Source organism: Triticum urartu, chromosome 7, assembly GCF_003073215.2.
Source record: "Triticum urartu cultivar G1812 chromosome 7, Tu2.1, whole genome shotgun sequence".
In the NCBI taxonomy this organism is placed as follows: domain Eukaryota; kingdom Viridiplantae; phylum Streptophyta; class Magnoliopsida; order Poales; family Poaceae; genus Triticum; species Triticum urartu.
The window spans coordinates 696,364,666-696,373,262 of NC_053028.1; the positions used below are offsets into that span (position 1 = coordinate 696,364,666).

General features: G+C 47.6%; 1 pseudogene; it reads left to right on the top strand.

Moving 5' to 3' along the window:
* The first annotated feature begins 2,337 nt into the window (after nt 1-2,337).
* Nucleotides 2,338-8,129, top strand: LOC125519114 (annotated as a pseudogene).
* The last annotated feature ends 468 nt before the right edge of the window (nt 8,130-8,597 follow it).

The following is an 8,597-nucleotide window of genomic DNA, read 5'->3' on the forward strand; positions in this document are numbered from 1 at the left end:
GCAGGAGCAAAGCAGGAGCCTCTCCTTTTTGTAATTCAAGACCATAAGAGCATCTCCAGCCGTTGGACCCTCAGGAGGCGCTAAAAATCACCCCCTGGGGCGCACCGGCGATAAACCACACGTTGGGGGCGTGATGCCCCCAGTCACGGCGCCCACGGTTTTTTGAAAATATAAATTACGGCACGAACATGGCGCAAATTCAACCAAATTTCGGCAAGTTCGTTCATATTTAAAATATTTTACAAAAAGGAAAAAAAAAGCTACTAGGTTGCTCCTCGCCGTCTCCCTCGCCGCTCCTCGCCGCCCGCCGCCCTTGCAGATCTACATGCCAAGGATGCTGTAGAACCGCGTGTAGTCGCCGCCGTCGTCATCGTCGTCGTCGCCGCCTCCACTACGGCCGCCGTCCCTGCTGCAACCCTCCCCCGGTTGGCGTGGCGGGTTGGACGGTCCGGGGGCGTCCTCGTCGTCGTCGCTGTTGAGGATCATGACACCATGCTCGTCCTCGCGCCCACGTTTGCGGGCGGCTATCTCCTCCAGGGCCCGGCGCTGCCGGACCATCTCATCGCGAAGGTAGTCATCCCGCGCCCACTGCATGGCGTCCTCGTCGGAGATGCCGCGCCGGGCTATCTCCTTGTACTCCGCGGGGAGGCCGGGCTCCGGTTTGGGTGCGATGAGGACGAGGCGGCCAGAGGCGGGGGTGGAGTCGCCGATGCGGACGCCGGAGCTGCGGGTGCGCCGGCTGACAGACGTGTCCTAGGGCTCCGGCTTGACGGGGCGGAGGCAAGGAGAGCCGGTCGACCGACCTGGCGAGGAGGAGGACGCCCCGGGGTCCATGCGCCTCGGGTCCACGAGCTCTCACGGCGGCGAGAGAAGGACGGGGGGAGGGGTACTCCAGCCTCGGCGTGTTGCCGCCCTCGATGTACTCGAGGACGGCCTGCGGCATGCGGCCGGGCACGCCCCACCATCGGCGCCGCCACTCGGAGTTGAGCCTGCCGGAGGGAACGACGCTGTTGGTGGCCTCGATCTGCTCGACGTGGCGGCGGCGGAAGTATGGCTCCCAGAGCGGGCTGTCGGGGACGTAGCGTGGCCCCTCCCTCGCCGCCGCAGCAGGGAGGTGCGGATTCGCGCGATCCCGCACGCCGCGCCGCCCCGGTCGGCGGCGGTGGCACCGGGACCCCGCCGGCGCTGATTCTCCATGCCCCGGGTACCCGCATGTTCGGCGGGACCAGAAACTCGGCCTTAAAAAGGAGCCGAGTTTCGTCCTCGTGAAGGTGGTGGCGGCCAAAGCCGTTCGCCGCCGCACCGTCGCCTGGGAAGCGTTCGGCCATTCTTTGAGCTGAAGACGGCGAGAGGAGAGGGAGGAAGGGGGAGAAAGGAGGCGTTCGTGGTGGAGACTCTGTGCGTGCCACCGGCGCGCTTGGGGTCGGCTTTATATAGGCAGAGGTGCCGCGCATACGCGTGGCCGCCGCGTTACGCGTGGCATGCGAGGGGACGCGCGTCGTCTCGTTTTCACTGCGCCGCCCGTGAGGCATCAATGGCGGAGGCTGACCGGCGCGGCAGCTTTAGCATTGATTCGCCACGGGAAACGAGGCGATGAGGACGACGAAGCGGCGAGAAGCGAGACTAGTCGCTGGCAAGGAGGGCCCGCGGCTCTTTTGCGCCAAAAGCGATTCGCCCGGCATCCCCGAGCGCCCCCCAGCACACCGGGGTCGGGTTGGGTCTGCCGGCGCCAATTTCTGCCCGAGCCGGTGAAAATTGAGCCCTTGGGGGCGCGACTGGGCCGATTTTTTGGCGTCGGCAGCCGAAAAGTCACCTGGTGGGCCTTGTTGGGGACGCGGCCGGAGATGCTCTAACATTTGTGTCCAACATTAAATATTTGGTGAGAAAAGAACAAAAGCAAAAAACAGCAACACCACCCGTGGTTTTCCTCACCTCTCATGGAAGAGACCATGGGTCGCGGCACAAGCAGACACGCACATTGACATCGGCAGATCAAATGGCGTAGCTGCAGAAATTAAGGAGTAGAAGCAGCGCATGCACACAAGCACGGGGAGAGCGCCTTTGACCTCTGGAGTCTGGACCGCGAGACTTCCACTCCTTCCCTTGACCCCTCTACCCCTATAAATAGACGCCCTTCCTCCAGCCCTTCTCACCACTCCTCTGAATACGGATTGTTTTTAGACGAGGAGCAAAGCAGTAACATCAGTTGTGTCCTGAGACGAGGAAGCTAATAGAGGTTTTGGCTGTGCGGTTTGTGCTGATTGGTTTTTTAATCAGTATTTTTCTTGATGGCGTTTGCTTTTCCAGGTGGGAAGAAGTTCGGAGAACATGGCCACGATGGGTGGGGACCGAAGGCAGATGATGGAGGATGCGGCGGAGGACAAGTTTCCCGAAGGGTTACGCGTCCTCGTCGTGGACGACGACCGCGTCTGCCTCATGGTACTTGAAGCCCTGTTGCGCCGCTGTAAATACCAACGTGAGTCTCTTGATCCCTCCACTTCGCCATAGTCCATTAAAATCGGGGCCTTGTGATCTATTTGTTTCTCTGCGAATAATGCTTGCCGCTATGCAGCAACGACGGTGATGGATGGAAAGACGGCGCTCAGGATGCTCATGGCGGGGAAGCAGCAGTTCGACCTGGTCATCACCGACGTGCGCATGCCGGACATGGACGGCTTCAAGCTCCTCGAGCTCACCCGCCTCGAGATGGATCTGCCCGTCATCAGTACTCTCACTGCTCTCAATCCAAAGTCCAATTTTTGAGTTTTCTATCCATGAACACTGACAATTGTTTTCAAGAACGTACTTTTACTCCTCAATCTTGTTGATACCTTGAGAGGATATTAATTTCTTTGGGCAGCGTGTGAGATCCTATATGAGTCTCTTTGATTCAAAGGATCTTTATAGGATTTTTGAAGGATTGGAATCCTTAGGAATTTTTCCTACGTTGGTTGTTTGATTCGTAGGATTAAATCTTGTAGGATTTTTTCCTAAGGATTTATTTGTACTACATTTCACAGGAATTCTAACATCCACTCCAACCTCTTGAAAGAAATCCTTTGCTTTCCCCATGCCACAATCAAACAAACTCAAATCCAATAGGGATGCAATGGACATGCCATTTCAATCCTACGTTTTTCCTATTCCTGTGTTTTTGCAATCCTACGAATCAAAGAGGCCCTATATGTAGGACGATTTTATGAAACCACATACACATGCACAAAACCCACACTCTATTTCTAACCTGGAAGAGTTCTAAAGAACGGGATCCCCACTGAGTCCGAACCAACGGGGTCCCATCTAACCGTTCACTCGTCCGATCGGATGGCGAGTGGGGTAGGAGAGCGGAGGTGGAGCGGCACATGAGTTAGTAGGGGACGTAGTGTCGCTTCTAGCCCAAACCAATGGGATCCTATCTAACCATCCGTCTGATCGGATGGTGACTGGGGTAGGAGAGCGGAGGTGGAGCGACACATGAGCTAGTAGGGGATGCATTGTCGGTTTCTAGCCCAAAACAATGAGATCCTATCTAACCATCCATCCATCAGATCGGATGGATGGTGGGGATGGGGAACAAACATGGATAGCACCTGATTGTGAGATCCCAATTGTTGTTTTTAATAATTGGGCTAATAGTGTTTAGTAGGCTAGAGACATGGTCACTCCAATGGCTAATTTGGGCTAGTGAGAGTCTCTGTCACTCCAATGTAAAATAGATTCCACATCCACGCGTTCGATGGGCGTATTTATGGACTATCTAGAATTTAATTTTATAAATGAGTAGTTTGGCTTAGTGAGACTCTCTATCACTCCTATGTAATGTAGACCCCACTATCCACATGTTCGATGGTTTTATTTATGGACAACTATAATTTAATTTTATATCATCTCAATTAATTGTACAATCCTACCAATAGGAATGAAAACTTTAATCTATTCATAGTTCATGAAATGACCAAGTTATATTTTTTTTCAAAGCTAATATTAAAAATTGCGTTCTAACAATCACACAAGGTATACGATTGCGCCAGACCTGTTTGCTAGGGTTGCATGAATACTACAATTAAGAAATACCTATGTTGTATTGATATTTTTTTGTGAATTGTAGTGATATTATTAAGATTACTACTCATCTTCATTCTCCTTAAAGTTGTTACTCCATATGACAATTTACTCTCAAGAATAGCATGTAAAGTAGGAATGCCCCTTTTAAGTACATACATGAGTAGGTTAACCATGGGTAATACCTACAATACTACATATTTGTTGACTTTGAATAAGCACACTAATTTTTAGTCAAATTACTTTCACTGAAAGTGCAGCCACAAATACTTATTTTCCTGAATCTCTACTATTATTGCACAAAAATTGTCCAAGATAATTCTTGCCCAATCTCTACCTCGCCCACAGCTGCATGCAATTAATTAGCTATATAGTTAATTACGCATGTCAATTGTCCAAACATTAATTTATGGAAACTATCACCGAGCATTGGATGAGAGGACCACGTTAATTATGGAGAGTATCATTCTTTGGACAAGAGTATCACGTTAATTATGAAACGTATCATCGAGCACTGGACGGTAGGACCACATTAAGCATGGACATTATCATGTAGAATATGTATGTCCCCGTGGCAAGCACAAACAATTAGCTATTCGTAATAAAAAAGCTATTGACAATGGTGGTAAACGTTTACAAACTAATGAATGTGATCACTTAAAATGCTTAGAGTGTTACGTGGGCCGATAGATGCTACCTAGTATGCTAGAGAAACTTGGCTGACTGCCAATAATAATACTTGATCTTCAGGTTCACCAATAGTTAGACATGATGATGTGATTTCCTTGTGTGGAACATGTTGTGATATGGCTTAGTCATTGTGTTACCGTTATTGTTTTAACCTTTGTTTTCGTATCTTCCTATTGAATGTGTGTAATTTTTCCCATTTAGTTTGCACTGAAGAAGAATTATAAAACTGAACATTGAAATGCTTTTGCGTCTATAGGCACTTTGACCAAAACATATGTCCACTTCATAGATTTTTGTGAATTTCTGAATTCTAAATCTAAGTCATTGGTCCTATGGCATGCAGTGATATCCGTTGATTGCGACAAGAAGGTTGTGATGAAGGGGATAGATCATGGCGCGTCCAACTTTATGGTGAAGCCAGTGCGTACCCATGAGCTCAAAAACATATGGCAACATGTTCAAAGGTGGAGAAATCCCAAAGCAATAAGCCACATCAGCGATCATGACAATGATGTCCAGAGAGTTCAACCAGCGACTACTGACAAGAGTAAGTACTCGGGGAATAAGAGAAATGTTGGAGATGATTCTAGCGAGAACAATGAGGGCACGCATATATCCGCCATCCACAGAAAGCCCAGGATGACATGGACAATTGCGCTGCATAACAAGTTTCTAGAAGCTATCAACCAGATCGGCCTTGATAGTAAGAATTCACATCCTGTGCCTCATTCATCGACAATGCTGGTGGCTGCTCGATATTTTCATTATAATTTTTATTACATAATTGTAGGGGCTGTTCCAAAAAAGGTATTGGAGCTGATGAATGTGGATCACCTCAGTAGAGAGAATATTGCGAGTCATCTACAGGTTTATTTGCAACCTTTATGCTTAATTTCTATGTTTTTGTTACTATTATTCATAGTCTAACATTTTTTCATATATAAGTGAAAGCTTTTATTTTCTAGGGAACATATCAGTCAAAGCTCTAGTAATGGAACTACCATGATGTGTAATTCTAATTAAGTGTGTCCCTTAAAATGCGAGGCTTATCTCATATAATGCATGGCCCACATTTTTAGGAGTTTTTTTCCCATGCAACATCTTCAGTTCTTATTGTACTCACATGTTTACGTTATTTTTTTCGATGATCATCCATCTTATACCTTGTTATTTTGTCTATCTTTTTATTTCAGAAGTATAGATTGCACTTAAAAAGAGTTAAGTCAAATCCCTCTAGTGATGCATATGAAAGATGGAACTCATCGTACAACATGAACAACAAGGGCAATTTCATGCATAATCACGAACATGGAAGATGGAGTGTGTCCTCTGGCGACACTGCCTCTTGGAGTACAAACAAGTATGGTTCAACGGGTCACTTGGCTCCGCCGATGAACATCCAAAGCAACTTCTACACAGGGTCATACCTCCATGATCGTAGAATGCCAAAGTATGTTGGGAAACTACCGTCAGATGCGAGAAGATTCACAGGTTTTGCTGACCCTCCCGTCAGCCTATACGACAACATACCCAATGAGATAATGTCAGATGAATTTCCATCATTCAATTATAGTAATTCCTATGCTAACATCATGCATGGCAAGATAATGGAGATAAGCAAAGGCAAAACCCCTTCCAATCTTCAAAGTTCATTTGCAAACACAACAGTTGGTGGCGGGAGGTCTCTTGTTGCATCACAGGTGAACTTCCCACATAGCAACTAACTAGAGAGATATGCAATGTCATCTGGCCGGCTGCCTCTGCAAAATGAAAAGGCACCATTCATAAGCAACACCACATCAGTGGGAGGCTTCACTGAGCAGATGGCACCATTCAACATGGCAAGCAACATAAGCTCAGTAGGAACGATGTTGAATGGTAACTCTACACTTGATGCAAGTAGAACTTCAACTAATGATACTCATCTGGTCAAAAGTGAAAGAACTACTTCGATGCTTCACACCCTTCAGACAGATGATTTCGTCTCATTGACTCAGCTACATGATGGTGGGGATGGAGCTAGCATTGTTCCTATGCAAGAAGGCACACTTAATCAGCAACCTCTTAATGATCATTTGAATGAAATCAGTGACTTCTCAATGATATATTTTCCAACATGCATGTGGAAGTAAGAACTTTTCTCATTTGTACGAATCTATGTGCTCCATATGAATTGTTGAGTTGGACATGTGTACTTAAATAACACTTTTCTCTCAATGTAGGATTTCACTGGAGATGATGCTATCGTGGAAGAAGCATGATAGTTCTATAAGTTAAGCCGCCCAATGCGTGAGATGGTTGATCAAGAGTATCATGCTCGAGGGGCCTCTTTAAGGCAATAGAGTGCTTTGACAAGTTTGCAAACATAGTGATATGTGTATCCATTTTCATATACCAGTGGTTCTTTGAGATACACTTTGTCTTGCATAACATTGAGAATTGACATGTTCCGCACAACAAGCATAAACACCACCCTTTGGAGACTGTTGTGCCTAATACAAGTCTTATGGTGGAAGCTTTTATAATAGGTTAGCATCCTGATAATCAAAACATTAGTGTTTCTTGAAGCCTATGGTAACAAGGCACACTTTATACCTGGGATAAACTTGTTTCTGGCCCATCATGTTTTTACCTCGAGGTGGAGTACTAAGTGCCATGTGTTACTCTTCATTAGAGCCGTATATTCTTCATCCATAGCTTTTCTTCATTTTTTCACTAGAAGCCACAACTAAAGACAACTAAAGATGAACCTCATTTAGTATCATCCATAGAGCGCAGAATTGCATGATGTGCTCAACGGAGACATTGGTGGTGGTGGTGGTGGTGGTAGTGGGAGGGGTGTGATCTTGAGAATCCAAGCGTTGTGCTTTAGGGACTCCCTCACCTTCCAATTCTTTCTCTTGGAAGCTTCATAGATGAGTGGGGCAATATCTTTAGGCTTTCACCCAAGAAGCCAAGGAGAGTCCAAAAAGTGGGTCCTCACACCATTACTAACGGTGATGGTGGTGGAAGCATAGAAAAAGTTGAGGTCCTCCCCATTGCATGGGTTTCCTATTCCCACCCACATCTTGGTGGGATCCTTCCATTCATACCACGACCATCGCAACCGGAGAGCCCTCGTAAACTTGTCTGTGTTGAGGACCCCAAGACCTCCATACTCAAGTGGCTGGCAAACATACTCCCAATTCCCCTTGCATTTGGCCCCCGTTGTCTTGTCCGAACCGGACCAAAGGAAATCTCTCTCGAGCTTGTTGGCGTTGTGAAGTATGTGGTGGGATGACCAACGGGGTGGTGGGGTAGACCACTTGGGATATGATCACGGACTTGACAAGAGCCGTACATCCAATGGTGGTGATGTTTTGGCCATCATACTTTGATAACTTGCTTGCAACTTTGTCCACGAGAAATTGGAGATCCATCAACTTTAGCTTCCAAACCGAGATTTTTTTGGTAAGCTGGAATTGGAATCCATCATGGAAAAGTTGGGCCGAACAATTTCACCATATATCTTCGTCCCTTCTCGCGCGGCAGTCATTGCAAAATTCTTTTCGCCAACTTGTCGTTGATTGTTTCCACCACCCACTGTGCTACTTTTGCCTTCTGACTCGCCCCATCGCTCGTTCCCCTTCCCGATGGCACCCATCACCGCCCCCGTCCCCGCCGCGCTTAGTTTCTACCCCACCTAGAGGCCACGATGGCCGCGTCTACGAGCTTACTAACGAGGATGGCCTCGACCTGCGCCCTGGAGACTGCGCACAGGACGCACATCTTCAGGATTGATGGGTACAACCTGAACAGGGGCTTCTGCATTGGCAAGTCCATTGAGTCCGCTACCTTCATCGGCG